Genomic DNA, 16,748 nt, shown 5'->3' on the forward strand with positions numbered 1-16,748 from the left:
CTGGAACCTCACTAGGCACCAGAGAGCAGCTCTCACAGCCATCGCAGAGCCCTGCAGCAGGTGGCTAACAAAGGGTTAAGCCCTGGGCCAGGGCTGGGGTTCATACGGGACTGAGGCTGGGTGATAAGTGTGGGCCCCCAGGAGCCAACTAGGGAGAAGGAAGGGGACTCTAGTCAGGGACCCCGCATGGCATCAGGCAGGCTCTTCAGTCACAGCATCCTCTCCCTAGGTACTGGGTTCAGGAGGAAAGAGAAAGGGCAGCCGAGATGCCACCTCCTCCAAACAGCCTTCCCAGGAGACTCTCCTGCATAGACTCTCTCAGAGCACTACCTGGTGGCCCTAATCTCCTCCACACAGGTAGGTAGGGTGGGCATCAGACAGATGTGCGGCTAATAGTACTGCCTCCTGAGGCTACAGTTCTTAGCCCCACTAGGCCTGAGAGCCATTTTGGCTCTAGGGGTATCTGATGGGAAGAGAGAGGGACAGAGTCAGAGTCAAAGAGGGTGGATGACTGAGACACAGTACAGGAAATCGTTGCACGCATGGGTATGGGGACTCTCTCTCTCTCGTGGGTCCTTAGGTGAAAACACAGAAAAGATGGGGCCAAGGGTAGAGGACAGGAGCGAGTGTTTAATTCCAAGAGCAGGGGGAGGGGGATCTTCCTGGCGGAGACCCAGCTAAAGCAGCTCAGCCCAGGTGAGAAGGAAAGGGCAGGGCTCTCTGGGGTCTCACACTCTCTCCTTCTGTCCACCCCTCCCCACCTGCCTCTTCCCTTCTGTAGACGCCCTGTCTCTGCTGGTGGCATCTTCTGAGCCTTGCCCCCGTCTCTCCCTGTGTCCAAGACCAGCTCTCAAGTCTCCTCTGCTTGCATCTTGAGAGCTTCTGACATGTGGCATGTCCAGGGCAACCTCACCAGCACACGGGCCCCAGGTTCCAGGCTCGCCAGGCCTTCCCTGGGGCAGGCTCCCAGCTTCAGGGAGGTGTGGCCTGGAGAAGTCCATATCCACAGTGGGCTGTAGGCTTCCAGGGCCTCCGAGGCTGGCAGGAAGGGCAGTCCTCCCGTACAGCAAGTAGAGCCCAAGTCCTAGGTTCCCAGGCAGGGCGAGGGCCATTTAACCAGCCCAGACAGCTGACGTCTGGGGCACAGCCTGTCAGGGGTCCACATCCATGGAGCGAGGGCCCTGGGGCTGTCAGGTCCTCTGGGATCGCCCAGGAGCAGAGCCTGGGCAGACTCAGCCAGGGTGGCCTTGGTCCTTGGCACCCCGAGAGAGACGTTCTGGCTTCAGAGGTACTTGGAGGGTAGACTGAGGTGGGGGGTGTGGTTGGGCAGGGGGAGAGAGGCAAGAGAGGGCAGAGACCCAGAGGTAAGGAAAGAGAGACAGAGAATGAGTGGGTGGGAGTGGGTGGGGGGAGAAAGAGACAGACCCTGGGCGAAGGGAGCCCCCTGCGCAGCCACATCTCCAACCCACAGACCTCAGGCCCTCTGGGGTCTGTGCAGGAAGCCCCCGGAGAAACCTCAGGCAAAACCCACCCAGGAAGGCAGGCCGCCCGGGTAGCCAGCCCAGCTCCGCCTCCCCCCTGCTCACCCCTCACCATCTGTGGCCAAGAGCCCGCCTCCCTGTGGCCTCCCTGAGAGGCTCACACCCTGCGTTCTTGCCCACAGTGTCCCCCAGCAGCCATCAACAACGGCCCATCCCCTCCCCTGCACATTCTCCTCAGCCTTGGCCTCCCCCCCATTCTGGGAGTGCCAGGCAGAGCTAGGGACATAACCTGCCCCCCTGAGACTCCCCTTCCCCAGCAGGCTGGGCCTGTATCACGGGAAGGGGTTCTGGAGCCACTCACAGACCCCTCAGATGCCGAAGCAGCTGGACTTGACCTCAGCCCACAGTGGCTCAGCCCCAGTCCTGATCAGCCAGGTCCCAAACAGCCCCATGGAGTTCCCTAACCTGAGTCCTCAGAGCCCTGGGGGGCTGAGAGGGTGAGGAGAACAAAGGGACAGAGCCCAACTCGCTCTACCCTGTACTCATGGCCCTTCCCGAAACTTTAGTTTCCATCTCTGCGAACAGGGCAGGCCCTGTGCCCGCAGCACCCCAATCTCCGGGGGCGGGAACCCAGGACCCTTCACCCTGGAGACCTAGGCTCTGCTACTTCCACCTCCTCTCAACCTGCTTCCCACTCCCAGTTGCAGGGGACATGCCTCTGCAAGGCAAAATTCAGCCAAGACTGTGAGCAGGGCTGAGACGTGGGGATCGGGGGTGGGTGGAAAGGCCATGAGTCCCAGCAGTGGGCCTCGGCACGCCCCCTGCCCTCTCTGGGAGATGATGGCCAGTTCATTCCCATCTTACAGGGAGGTGGAGGGTCTGAGGAATAAAAATGGTAGAGCACCACAAAGGGAAGCGTGTGATTATTATCACTGCAAGAAGGTTCTGGGCCATAGGGTACTAGGAGGAGGGGTGGACAGACATGGAAAGGGAAGGTGTTTGACACTACAGGAAAGGGTCTGTGTCCTCAGAGGGCCCCAGGGGCCAAGCATTCCAAGAGTTCTCAACATGGGGACCTGTAGTGACACCACCACCACCCTCAGGCCCAGCCCCTCAGACATGCTGCTCCCCGCCAGACGACCGACCCAGCACACCAGGACCAGAGCCAAGAACTCAACAGCCTGGTGAGCCCCCGGGGTGACCAGAGGGAGAGGGAACTGTTTGCATGGCATTAGGAAGACAGACGTACAAATGAACCCTGGCAGGGTAGAGAGGCTCCTGGGAGGCTGCACTCAGGGCTTCAGGTCACCTGCATTCCCACCCCGACCCTGCCAGGAAGCCTCCAGTGTGATCCTGAGAACACAGAAGGTAGGAGTATCTCGCTTCTACAGGTCGGGAAACTGAGGCTCAGGGGGGTCCTGTGCCCGGGGTCACAACTTGGACCTAGCAGAGCCTGATTAAACATATCTGTTTGCAGCTGATTCTGTCCCTCTCCCCAATCTGTCCCCCTTTATCAGCCTCGCACACCCTCTAGGCTAGAGGAGATAGAGCGCAGGCCTCAGACCAAGGCCCAACCAGACACCTGCTCTAGGGTGTTAGGTGGGCGGAGGCGGAATGAAGCCTGAGCCGATTGCAGGGGAGGGAGGGATAGGCATTTCCTGAGCGCCTCGAACCCACCAGACATCAGTGGTAGGTGTTTTGCACACTTTATCACATGCAAGCCTCACAAGCGGTCAGGGAGGAAAAGTAGCTTTCTTATTTTTAGGAGACGGAAGCCAGAGGTTCAGAGACGATAGGGGGACTTGCTCGAGGTCACAAAGTATGAGAGCCATGAGTCTGAGGCCGACCCTGAAGGTGAGGTCAGCCATCCCCGGTCCACACAGACTCAGCACCCTGAGCCCTGCCAGTCAGGTGTACCCGGGGTGGGGGGGGGGGGGGGCGGGCTCAGACCCACAGCAGCCGCAGCCCTGCCCTCATGGCCTGGGTGGGGAATGAACTAACCCGGTTAACTAGCTCACCCGCTGGACAGACCCGAGACAGCTGAGTCCGCTTGGCCAGCACACCACAGCTGGCCCCAGGGAAGAAGGTGGTCAGAACCGGGCCTGGAAAAATGAGGAAGACTCAAGTCAGGGGACAGAGGAGGGGAGTGAGGGTGTTCAGACAGAGCTGTGAGGTCCAGGCACCCCAGGCTGGGAGTCTGGAAAATTCTACAGGAGTACAGGGGGGCAGGGCAGGCACATTCTTCCCCACCGCCCCTCCGCCCCGCCACCAGGGGCTGATGTAGGAGGGCAGCTGGTCTGGACCCCACCTCCTTGGGCATTAGGGGCTCACCATCAGGGACCCCAAATGCCCAGGCAGGAGTCAGTACCAGGGATGGCCTGAGCCACCCTGTCTTCCCTTCACAGGTTCCTGGCCCAGCACGAGGATCCCAGTCCAGTCCTTTCCTGGAGCCCCTCGCAACCAAAACCCACCAGCCCAACTAAAGAGCCCTGGGATCTCCAGTGCGGAGGCTGAGAACAGAGAGGAGGCCAGAGTTCTCCCTCCTTGCTGAGGAGGCAGCTCAGGGTGATGGGCCAGGCTCAGGAAGGGGAGCAAAGGCAATAGGGGTTCACCCCCTTAGCTGTGGGATCCTGGGCATGTCACCCACAGCCTGTCATTATCTGTAAAATGGGCTCAGAAATAATACCCTTGCTAGCCTATTTTATGAGGTGTGGGGAGGCCGGCGGGAATAGGTACGTGAGAAAGTGTCCACGGCTAAAAGCTATAAAGCATAAGGTATCATTAGCAGAAATGAGAACTCTGACACCCCAAGGAAGGGAGTGACCTTCCCAAGGTCACACAGCCGAGATGGTAGCTGAGCACCATTTGGACAGGGTCTCCTGCCGGCTAAGCCAGGGCCCTCCCACAGCAAGTGCTCCCTCAGGCTGACCCTCTTTTTTATTTTTATTTTTTATTTAATTTTTTTCCGGCTGACCCTCTTAGTGGGTAGTGGGTAGAGCATGGGTTTCCTCCCCATCCTCCAAGTCCCAGCTCCTTTGGTCCAGGATCCACTGCCACTCTAGACCAGGGAGTTGGGGAATGGAAGGCCAGCTCTGCACCTTCAGTTGTGGCCCTGGGCGAGCTGCTACAGCCCTGGGACCTCCATTTCCTCACCTGTAAAATGGGCCTGGAGGGAGGGGGACTGACACCATGGCAGCAAGGAGGGCAGGGCCTGGCACGGATGAGATGCCCCACAGATGAGGGTTCTCCCACTTCCTCTGCTGTACCTGCCAGGTGGCAGCCACGGCTTAGGCACATTTCCGAGGCTTCCCAGAAAAATGCCCAGAACAATAACTGGGAACATGAACTGACTGGAGAACACTGGATCTTAGAGGGTCACGTTACTGAACGACTTGTGGGCGGGGTGGGGGGGTGGAAGGGTGTGAGTGGGAATAAGAAGTAGAGCAAGACCCTGGCTCAGAGACAGTGTGGGGGAAGCTGCCTTCCCAGCCCCCTCACTGGACCTGCATGAGGGAAGCCCAGAGTGTGTGACACAGTTCGGGGGGTGGTGGTGGTGGGTGGGTGGGTATTGAGGGGAAGAAGGGAGGAGGTGACAAGGGTGGGGTTCCTGTATCAGTACCCCTGACAGCTTTCAGGGCTGCCTTGGACATATTAGCTTGACTGTCAGAGCTTCAGTTTTCCTTTCTGTAAAATGGGGATGGTGATAAACATCTTATCCTCTTGTACATAAATAATATAACAGCACATACTGGAAAAGGTGATGAGGTGGAGGCAGGCGGAAGGTGAGTTTAGGCCTCATGCAAGCCTTTACTCAACAGGACAGGGTTCCTACTGTCAGCAGCACCAGGAGCTGAGATTCACCACACAGCCTCCCCTGCCCCCATTCCACTACTGCATTGGTTCTCAAATCATCGTTCCCAGATCAGCAGCAACAGCATCTCCTAGAAACCTGTTAGCAATGCACGTTCCCGGGCTGCACCCCAGACCAATGGAATCAGAAACTCTGGGGGATATGATCTGTGCTTTAACAAACTCTCCGGGAGACTCTGACACCTCCAGGATCCACCTCCTGCTCCAGAGAAACTTCCTCCCACGGACTCATCTCCTCATTCCCTGGCTCCCAGAAGGCTGTTGGGAAGGAGTCACCATGGAGAAAGGTCATTAAATAGTAAAGAGATCCTATAATTAGTTAATGACACCACAGGCTCCTGGAAGGGAGACAGAAGGAGGGTCAAAAGTCCTCGTTGAAGAGGAAAAGCAGCCCATTTGTCTGACTCTCTCTTTCTGTCTCTTACACACACACACACACACACACACACACACACACACACAAGCACCTAGCACCAAGGGACACGATGCCCTCTTTCTCTCTGGTGGGGCTGGAGCTAAGTTTGGGGGTACATTCTGGTGGGTATTGGGGAAAAGGTTTTGTCTTGAGAACTGGTCCTCAGACCATGAGTTTATTTATATATTTTTTAATTTATTCATGAGGGACACACAGAGAGAGGCAGAGACACAGGCAGAGAGAGAAGCAGGCTCCACGCAGGGAGCCCACATGCAGGACTCGATCCCAGGACCAGTGTGGATCATGACCTGAGCCGAAGGCAGATGCTCAACCACTGAGCCACCCAGGTGCCCCCGGACCATGAGTTTAAAAGCCACTTCCAGGAATTCACTCCATGGAGAGTATTAGATTTGAGCACAAGATATACGTATGGACGAGGTGGTCACTATAGTGATGTGGAAGCTAATGAAAAATTCAAAATGGCCTAAATGTGCGCCAGTAGGAGAATGCTAAACTGGGTCACGGTAGATCCACATAGTGTGACACTATGGATCTGGGAAACACACTGTGGAAGAATACTGAATATCACAGAACAATCCTCCTTCCGCAGTGTTAACCTCCCTCTACAGTGTTAACCTAGAGCAGGAAGTGGTTCATATGGTATAATCCCAACCGTGTGTGTGTGTGTGTGTGTGTGTGCACGCGCGCCCATTTGGTTCAGATAGACAATGGTTTTTAAACAGTTGACAGAAATACCTCTTTCCTACATCAGAACCACTGGCCTGGGGTGGCCTCTGCTACAAGAGGGGCTTGCTCTCCCCACAGAGCGTCACATTCCACAGGGACATCATCTCAATGAGCATGATCAGGACCATGAGTGGAAGCTACCGGAGGTTGAATTTGCTCAGATTCTATACCATATTTTTTTTAAGAGTCAGATCTGGGCAGAGAGGAAAGATAGTGAGTTCTCCAAGCCTTTAGGTATGGGAGCAAAGGCTGGATGCTGTCCAACAGACTCGATAGGTAGTGACACTAACTACAATCCCGTCGGGGTAAACACAAGCCCCTGAGTTCCACGCTAGGCCAAGAACACTCAGGTCAAAGCTGGGCTCAGACAGTCCCATCCAGGATGGAGCACCCTGAAGCCTAAGGCCCTCCTGACCCCCGGAGCTGTGGGCAGCCCTGGAAATCTCCTTCACCCCGGATCAGAGTCCTCTGTCTCTGGTGGCAGGAGCAGCCTTCACATCATTCTCTGGGGTTCCCTGAGGATGCACACTGCGTGTGTGCGTGTGTGCGTGTGTGTGTGGGGGGGGAGCACTGCTCAGCATCTGCCCAGACCCATTGCCTCATTGAATCCTCCCCCAGGCGAGCCATGGGGCGGGTTATCACCAACCACCCCAAAGTCCACGAGGAAGGAAACCAAGGTTGTGAGCCGTTGAGACACTCACCCAAAGGCGAGCGGAGGCAGGAGGAGGAGCTGGCCCATACGTAGTTGCAGCTTGCCCCCTAGGGACTTCTGAGAGGCACCATTTGGGTAGTGTGCTCTACAGCCTCCTGGCCCACGGGGAGCCCGTGCTCCACCCCGCCAGGAGCGGGGCTCGGGGGGCCTCGCCCAGGGCCTCCGAATGTCCAGTGCAGCCAGACCCACGCGCCCTCCTAACCCCCGACTCCTCTGCTGTGTGCTCACCCGAGGTCAGCGAGGGGGGGTTGTCTCTGTGACCCACAGGGACCCAAGGTCTAGCCACCCACTCACGTCCGCGGGGCCCCAGACAAACCAATCGTCCCCCCGCCCTCCGCCCTCCGCCCTCCAGCTAAAGCTTCTATTTCCTCTACACACCCGGGTCGTCTTACAGGGCAACAACATCCTAATAAACCATCTCCTAAAACAGCGAGCGCGAGAGTGACTCTTCCAACTGTAGTAGGATTATTCATGGTGTATCGGGATTATTAGCAACGACAAATTAACATGTATTGAGCGCTTCCTGCATACCTGGCATCGTTCAAAGCGCCTTATAGTAGTCACCAGGGGAACATATATTCCCCTCTCCACTTGTTTCCCTACGGAGGGACCTCCACCGGGGGGGGGGGGGGGGGGCACCTCGGGTCTCGCTCCGCCCCCTCCCTTCACCTCCCGGACCCCAACGGAGGCTTCTGTGATTGGCTCGCCAGGAGACGCACCGCGCATGCTCCGCAGGGCCCCCCTCCCCCAGAGCCCGGCTGCCTGCAGGCTGCGTTCCATCTGCGCCGCCCTGAGCTGCTGCCACCTGCGCCTTCAGGGAGGCCGGCCCCTGCCCTGCGCCGCCTGCGACCGGACAGGTAACTCTGCCGGTTCGAGGGCAGACGGTCAGCAAGCCCTGTGGGCCCCGGCTCTGAAGCCACGTTCCCCGGCCAGCCTGCTCCGTGTTGACGCTGCCTGTCGGAGCTCCAGCTGTCTGTGGTCTGTTTCCATTGGGTTCCGAATTCAGAAGAGGGAGCTCTAAAATCTCACCGTGTGTTAGGGACCTTTAATCCTCACAGCACCGCCCTGAATTGGATATATTATTATTATTATTATTATTATTATTATTATTATTATTATTATTATTATTATTATTACAGCACCGCCCTGAATTGGATATCATCATCATCATCATCATCATCATCATCATCATCATCATCTCTATTTTACACACGAGGAAATTAAGCCCTCTGGTGTCCAGGACTGTTGGAAAGCTTTCTAAACAGGCAGCGCTCAGGGTGCATGGCCCCCAGGATGGAAGTTGGAGGACACCTCCAAGCATATCTGCCTCTTGTCTCCCAGGCTCTGAGGCCAGCAGGCATAGCCACTCCCTCCACAGACACTCCTTCAGTCTTGCGGCTTGGCAAATTGATACTCACTTCAAACCAATCCTGGCCCCTTTTGGGGAAACAAACAAACAAACAAAAAAAAACCAAAACGATTTATTAACAACAAAAATCTGAATGTGATTCCAAGTTCAAATAATACATTTCTGTTTAAATATGTATAGTAGTTGCTCGATAGCTCTGTTGTGTGTGTTCCTTCTTTCTTGAGCATAAGAATATGAAATCATTGCAGAAGATTCAGAAAATTGGGAAAAATAAAAAAAAATAAAAGTCTGTAATCTGATCTGTATAATCCCATTGTTGTGTAATTAAATGTACTTATTCATCTACTTTTCAGCCTTGAGTGCAGTCGTGGGGTGGGGGCAGCTCTGCCATTCTGTGTCTGCAGTGACCCCATGGCAGCACCAGGACCTGCCCACCTACAGTGGCTGTCTGTCTCCACGCAGGAGAATGGGCTAGGCACCCAGAGTCCTTCTGAATAAAGCTCTGCGACTACCCACCGTGACATCACATGCGCCTCACTTACAAAAGCTAATTGCAGCAAATGCAAGATAATAGTTAATAGTTTTGCAGCCAGAGAAAGGCTGTAACTTGGCCAAGGTCACATGGCAAGTAAAGGACGGGCTGGGGTTTCCTGATCCTCACACTCAGGCTATTCACCAAGCTTTCATACCCTCAGAGATTTAAATCCTGCTTCCTGGGGATCCCTGGGTGGCGCAGCGGTTTGGCACCTGCCTTTGGCCCAGGGCGCGATCCTGGAGACCTGGGATCGAAATCCTATGTCGGGCTCCCGGTGCATGGAGCCTGCTTCTCCCTCTGCCTGTGTCTCTGCCTCTCTCTCTCTCTCCCTCTCTCTGTGACTATCATAAAAAAAAAGAAAAAAAATTTAAATCCTGCTTCCTATTAATAATAGCACTACCAAAGCCAGCTGATATATATAATATTATATTACATATATTATATATACTATATACTATATAATATATTACTATATTGTATATATTATGATATATTATATTATATTACTATATTATATATATTAGCACTTACTATGTGCCAGGCACCTATCATGAGTACTTCACATATATTAATTCATATCATTCTCAACAACCCCATGAGGTAAATACTATTATGATTTCCATTTTAGATCCTGAAATGAGGCGCTAAGACACTTGCCACAGGTCTCACCCAGCAGGTAAGCTGCAGAGGCAGGAATCATCCTCAGGCAGTTTGGTTTGTGACATTGCTTATGGTTCTTTCCCAATTTGGGCCAACCCCAGCTGGACTCCCAGGCTGGCTTCTGGAGCACTTACTGCCCAAAGAATAAGAAAATCAACCTAGAGAGTCACATCCCTAGACGAAGTCACTGTACAACTTCACAGCAGAGCCAGGACTGAACCCAGGCTTCCTAACACCAAGACTCCAGCACTGTGTCCACGCGCCTGCATCAGCTCTATAAGCCAAGGTCCAGAAACAACTTCTGTCCCAGATCACCCCTCAATACAAGAAAGAAAGTCAGGCACAGCGTCCAAAGGAGAGTCAGAAGCCCCCACTGTGGGGAGAGAAGCCAGAGGGGAGAGTGAGTTACATACCTGGTGGCCTGCAAAGAGACTGTCAGGGCTGGGCCTCCCAGAGGGCAGTAGCACCTTCCACAAATAACTGCTGACCAAGTCAGGGTTCACTAAGGGTCAAAGCAGCCCCTTCACTAGGCTGGAACCAGAGGAAGTCAGGCTGTTCCCCTCTCAGGAGGGGAAAGGCCAGGCCTCACAACGGAAGCTGAAGCCCTACCCCAAGCAGTCCCAGACCAGCCAAACCATGCTCGCCTCCCTGGACCCAGGTTCCAGGAGCAGGATGGGCAGACTTGAAGGACAAGGCACAGGCATCCAGACCCTGCTTCCCAGCTCCACTTTTGCCAAGGAGTCACCAAGGATCTGGCACCGAGCTGGGCCACCCCGAGGAGAATCACTTACTTATTCATTCAACCATCATTTCCTGAGGAGCCCGCTGTGTGCCAGGCCTTGTGCCAGGAGTCAAGGAAACAAGGATGGACAAGGCAGTCCCTGCCTGGGAGGGTTCACGGAGACACTCCATATGCCACAAAACAGCAACGGAAGAAGAGGAAAGGACTCAGTGTAGACAAGCCCAGAGGAGGGAGGAGGGAAAGGAAGGGTTCAGAGAAATCTGCCATCCACATTCAGACCTACTCACCCTCAGAAAGCCTGGGGTCACACGGAGGAGGCACCTGCTCTGTGTCATTTTACTCTCCCACCACCCTAGGAGGTTGTTCCCATCTTCCAATTTACAAATTCAGAAACTGAGGCTCAGAAAGGGTCACAGTCACAAAGACTATCATAAATAAATAAAACTTTAAAAAAAAAAAAAAAAAAAAAAAAAAGAAAAAACTTAAAAAAAAAAAAAAAAAAAAAAAAAGAAAAGAGGGGCAGCGTCCAGATGCTAGCTCGAGTCCAAAGCTCGGAAGGGGCAGTGTCCAGATGCCAGCTCGAGTCCACAGCTTTTTGCCATCAGGCCCTGACACCTCCCTAATCTACAGACAGGCAGAGGTAGGTGACGTTGCTCCAGGTAGGGTAAGTGAAGGTAAGGGGGTGGGCGCGATTATTGCATGTGTGAGCGGAGTCACCCAGTTCACCCTGAGTGTGTGTGTGCATATGTGTGTGCATGTGCTCACACGTGCCCTACTTTGCCAACAACAGATCCCAGGCCACATAACTTCCTAAAAGCCAAGTAACTTACAGGCATGTGCACAACAGAGAAGGGAAGCCCAGAGAGAAGGAACATATCAGGGGTTACATAGCCTGGAAACGGCAGAGTTGGAACTAACCCCGAGAACCAGAATACAGGCCTCTTCTCTTTCAGCTGCTTCTCCATGTCAGCACACAGTGAATCAGCTGCTGACAGGAAAACCAAAGTGTAGGGGGATCCCCAGGGGTGAGTCAGGAACCAGCCAGCCCCCAGACACCAACTGGGCCTGCTACAGAGGTCCTGAGCCTGTGGTTGGCTCCTGACAGGCAGCTTCAGGAGGACATATGGGGAGGAGGGAAGCGACACATACCACACTGCTCCTTGTGTTTACCTCTGGGCTTCCCTCCTGGCTCCTCAGATCCAGGCTTAGAGGAGGGGAAGCCGGTGGGCAGGGCAGTTCCTGCTGAGATTAAACAGACCCCCCAAGCCCTGGCCCCATCCTGTCCCACAGAGGGGACCAGGCTCTTCCCTCCCCCACCCCCACCTCTCACTGAGCCAACTTCTGACTGTTTGATGCTCTTGATTAAATCATAACCGCCCCCTTGGAGCTTCCCATGGGGTGGAAGAAGTGACTATAATGGTTTGGATCAAGGGGTCAAGGCCAAGCCAAAACCAGGGGGTGCCAGCTGGCCCCAGATACTCCAAACCCAGAAGAATGCACAGGGCTTGGATCTGCTCAGCCTTGGGCCCGGAGGGGTAAGCGAAGGTAAGGGGGAGGGGGTGGGCGCAATTATTACACGTGTGAGAGGAGTCACCCAGTTCACCCTGGGTGCGTGTGTGCATCATCTTCAGGTGGCACAGGACTGGGTCCCCAGGGTGGGGAGGAATGAGAAGGAGGAGGAGCTTCCAGGCAGTGGCCCAAAGTCTGAAGATTCAAGAGAAGGGGCTGCCCCACATTGTTGAAATTTCAGAAGAGCCAACCAAAATTCACTCCCCACATATGGGAAATTTCCGTCCCCACCAGCTAGCTTTCACCGCAGCCCTCCCTGGGCTATATAGCCAGGAGGTGGAGTGGCACAGGCACTGCTCCCCGTCCACCCTGCTCTCAAACCCACCAACTGACTGGTGCAAGCTCCCACCACTTGGCCTGGATGCTCCCCCACTTCATGGGTAAGCACAGGGCCTCCTTGGGCGGCTCCTTCCCTATCACTCCATAGCATACATCACCCTCCCCAGCACCTCTGAGCCCCTGCTATGCACCAGGGTTGAGGCTGGATGGGGGAATAGGAAGAAAAACAGGTCATATGTGGGGATCCTCTCTCTGCTCTCTACATTGCCCTGGCTCTCGTCCCACCACTCTGATGCTGCCTCTTCCTTCACTCCCAGCAGCAGACATCCCCACAGGCCTGCAGCCCCCTCCTTCCCCATCACCATAGCTACGGGATCATTCTCCCTTGACCGCTGGGCCCCTCACCCCAGCACATCTAGCAGGCTGCTTTCCTAAAGTGCCCCTCTGATTATGTCACTCCCTAGCTCAAAAACCTTCAGTGGCTCTCACTGTCTACACATCAGATCCAAACATCTCCCCTTGGCATTGAAGGCCTTCCATGAGTTGATCCAACCTACCATCCCCCCTTCACAGCCCTGCGCCATCCCAGTCCTTTGGGTGGACGGGATCAGCCTAGCAGTTGCTTAAAAATTCCCTGAACGCCTTGACCCTGTGCTTTTGCCTAGGTATTTTCCTCTGCCCAAAGCTTTCACTGGAGCTGAGGAAACCTTCCCAATTCTTAAGACACTTCTGCCCCACCCCACCCCACCCCCAGATTTTACCTCATCCATGCAAGTTCCCTGTAATCCTTTTTTCCCTTTGTCTCCTATCAGAGTCCCTGGTATCCCTTCCCAGAAGGTCAGCAACTGAAGATGGGGGCAGTGTGTCATCCTTCGTCATTCATCATGTGGGCTGGAGGGGTGTGGGGAAGACTTCCCAGTATTGGCTTAGTAAGTACTGTCTGAAATGCACATCTCCTCCTCCCCCCACGGGCCTCACACCTACTGACCCTCTTCCTCCCCACAACACCACACTCTAATCTTACACTGTTTACATGCTTAGACAGGGGAGTCTGTGGCCCCAAGCTGATCCAAGCCCAACCAGGACTTGGGAGCCCAGGCAGAAACTCTTGCTCCTGTCACCAGGACTAGGAAGCCCCTCCCCCCCTCCCTACCCTGGTTTCTCTAGGGTCTCACTGCTTTTAAGCATCCTCCCCTCCCAGAGGCACATACACTATCTCCTCCATATAGTGCAGCTTGCAGTCCCATACTACTTTCTAGCTGGTTGCATCTCCCCAGGGCATTCAGGGAGCTGACATGCAGCACCCCCAGTCTTTCTTCTTCAGTGCCCCGCCTTGATTGAACAGGTAACAGGCGCCCACACTGACCCTCACCTTCACCTCAAGCCGGGTCCCAGACACCAGAGCAGTACAGACTCATGAAATCTCATCTGGCCCCAAGCCCTGGGTGTGTGTTATCTTCCCCAGCAGGAGCCTGGTGGGGGTGGGGGAGCCCTCTCACTGTCAGCAACTCAAAATGAGGGCAGAGCCCAGATCTGGCTAGATCACCTCTGTATCTCCTTGCACTATCTAATATAGTAGGTGCTCAGTAAACATTTTTGGGTTTACTTCACTGGATGACCTGCCAGCCTCAAGCACTATTACAGAAAACTCACCCACTCTTTGGTCTAGATGACACACTCCCCAAACCCGAAATGGACAAAGTGATGCAGGTGGCAGGTGGGAATTTCTGGTCAGGAGGGGCTGCAGCCAGCCTCTGGCCCTCCAAAAACAGGCTCATTCCCAGGCAGGAAGCCAGCCCATCACCTGCCCATCTGCATCAGAGCAGCTGTCATATAGTGCAGGCTCACTGGGTGTCTGGGACCTTGCTAAACACCGTATATGAATTATTCTGTTTAATCCTCGCTACTGCCCTTGGGTACTATCAGGACTCCCATTTTACAGATGAGGAAACTGAAGCTTGGAGGAAGTGGAATCCTACTCGGTCTGGTACCAGAGCCTACGATCTTGCCTGCGGAACTAGGCTGCCCAGCTTACTATGGCCCTGGCACAGGGCACCCATTACCACCAGGAACAGAAAATTCCAACCCAATGAACTAACCCCGAGCATGCAGCAAGAGCCCTGGGCCCTGGGCTTGACTCTGGGCCCAGAGTTTGGTGGGGTTTTCCCTGCTTTCCCCAAAACCCAACCCACCTCCCATAAGAACTTGTCCCCTGGTTTCCAACCAGGGCCTACCAGGCCAGCTCACCTGGAAATGCCCCAGGAAGGGGACAAAAGCCCCGCTGAGGCTGGGAGTCTTTAGTCTTAGGGGGATCTCAGTATTGGGAGGAAGGGGAAACTGACATTTCCCTGCTTTAGTCTGCTTCCCCAGGGCTTGTGGTTCAAGCCCCAACTGAGGAAGTGGTGTGAGCTTTAAAGTACTCCGCTTAAGGATCCAGGAGAGTTCAGTTGGCTCAGTGCCACTCGGCAGGGAGAGCCAGGCAGCGCGTGTGAATACCTGTGGCTCTCACCTGCCAGCCCTCGCCTTCCGGGGTTTTTGTGGGAAAGGGCAACCAGAGCACGTAGTTCGCCAGGCTCAGCCTCCCCGGTTTATGGAACCTGAGAAGTCAGCAGGGCGGGGAGGGCCGGGCCCGGGGCCGCCCAGCTGGTAGACGACGGAGCCGAACTGGGGGATCAGAACTCGGGGACTTGGGCTCCTGTTCGCCCACCAGCTGCTCCGTGGCCCTGTCGCTCGCTCCGAGAAAGCTGCCCGAGCCGTGCCCGGCAGGGGTGACGAAAACTGGCTTCGCTGCAGTCCGGCCGGCCGGCCTCCCCCCTGCCGCTCACCTGCTGGCTGCGCTGGGTGCTCGGCGCCGCAGGCCCGCCGTCGCCCGCTCGCCCCGTCCGCGTCGGACTGCGCGGCCCCGGGCTCAGTGCTCGCCAGTCCCACGGGCGGCCGTCGGGGATCGCAGCGGCCGGGCCGGGCCCCGCCCCTCCGGAGGACACGCCCCGGCCCGGCCCGGCCCCGCCCCCGCCCGCGGGAGTGCGCGGCCGGGGCCAGACCTGGCTCCGCCCACCAGGCCTCCCGCGGAGAGGCTCGCCGGCCCCGCCCCCGGCCCCGCCCCCGACCCGCCCTGGCCCCGCCCCGGCCCGCCCCCGGCCCGCCCTGGCCCCGCCTCCTGGGCTCGGTCCTCCGCGCCCCTCCCGCCCCCCCCCGGCCCTGCGGGGCCTGCAGCCTGGCTCCCCGCCCGCCCGGGCCGCGCTCCAGCCCCGGCTGCGAGGGGAGCCCCACTCACTGCTCGGCCCAACAGTCCCGCCCCTTCTGGGCCCACCTCGTCCGCCCCAGCGCCCCCCACCCCCCCGCCGCCCCGCCGGGGTCGCGTTCTCCCCCGGCCTACCCCGCCCGCCCCAGGCGCGCCCTTCCCCGCCCCAGCGCCTCCCTAATCCTGCTCTGCCCGGCCAACCCCCACCCGGGGCGGGCGGCCTCCGGCCCCCAAGCTGGCATTCCTGGGCGGGTGTATCCGGGTGCGACCGGGCGGCGTGGGAGCGGTTTGCGTTCCAGCTCCCGGCCTTTATCAGCAGGCGGCCTGGGCCCAGGCAGTTTTTGAAAATACTAACAACTACCACTGACTGGGCCCTCGCCAGCGGCCGGGCTCTATGCCAAGCCATGTTAAAAGGACTGGCCCTTAAATTCGCACGACTCTACGCCATGGGACTCCTGTTGCGCCCATTTTTTGGATGAACTACCTGAGACTCAGAGAAGGGGAGTCACGGCCTCTTGAGTCCCAGGCTAGCGGGGAGCAGGATCCGGCCCCAAGTCCAGAATCACAAGCTCCTCGCTGCCCCCGCTTGCCTGGACTGGCCCCTGGAGAAGTGGCCCTGGCCAGCCAGCTGTTGGGGCTGTACTCAGCAGGCTGCCCGAGGTGGGAAAGGACGCGTGGGTTGATGAGGCAGGTAGCAGGAGGAGCTGCTGGCCTGAGCCCCAGAAGCTGGTTTTCTCTCTTAAGAAGTGAGTCAGAATTAAGATGGGCTGCAAAGATCTCCAGAGGGCTGGGCTGGGGTGCCAGGACCTGCATCCCAGCCCTCCGCACTCCCAGACCCCAGGCAGGAACCAGCCTCAGGCAGCTTTCCTCCTTAAGACCAGGACCATTCACCTTGCAGCTGACAAAGCTCTTTAACTCCCATTATCTCATTGGCATCTCACAAAGGACGCCATTGTGGGGAGGGTATGATTATGCCCATTTTGCCTGGGTGGAGTAGGGTGGGGAGCTGGATCCCAGCCCAGCATGGTGGTTCCCAAAGCATGGTCCTTGGATCTACAACAGCAGCAGCAGCATCTGGGAACTTGTTAGGACCATGTGTTTTGGAACCCCATTCTAGACGGACTGAGT

General features: G+C 56.3%; 1 protein-coding gene across 9 annotated transcripts in view; it reads right to left on the minus strand.

The window, feature by feature from the left end:
- The window catches only part of CD82 (CD82 molecule), a 52,571-nt gene extending 36,123 nt beyond the window's left edge, over window positions 1-16,448 (minus strand). Inside the window, exons 1-2 of one of the 9 annotated variants that reach the window (XR_005373508.1) lie at window positions 16,105-16,448; window positions 3,500-3,583 (exon numbers count right to left, since the gene is read on the minus strand). The gene's annotated coding sequence lies outside the window, so the exon portion shown is untranslated. Of the gene's footprint in view, window positions 1-3,482; window positions 3,584-7,214; window positions 7,390-7,756; window positions 7,779-13,140; window positions 13,185-15,204; window positions 15,326-16,104 lie in introns of those variants that run through there. The other 8 variants (XR_005373509.1, XR_005373510.1, XM_038563511.1 and 5 more) reach the window with 8 other exon arrangements.
- Window positions 16,449-16,748: the final 300 nt, after the last annotated feature.

The sequence above is a fragment of the Canis lupus genome, chromosome 18 (assembly GCF_011100685.1).
Source record: "Canis lupus familiaris isolate Mischka breed German Shepherd chromosome 18, alternate assembly UU_Cfam_GSD_1.0, whole genome shotgun sequence".
Taxonomy (NCBI): domain Eukaryota; kingdom Metazoa; phylum Chordata; class Mammalia; order Carnivora; family Canidae; genus Canis; species Canis lupus.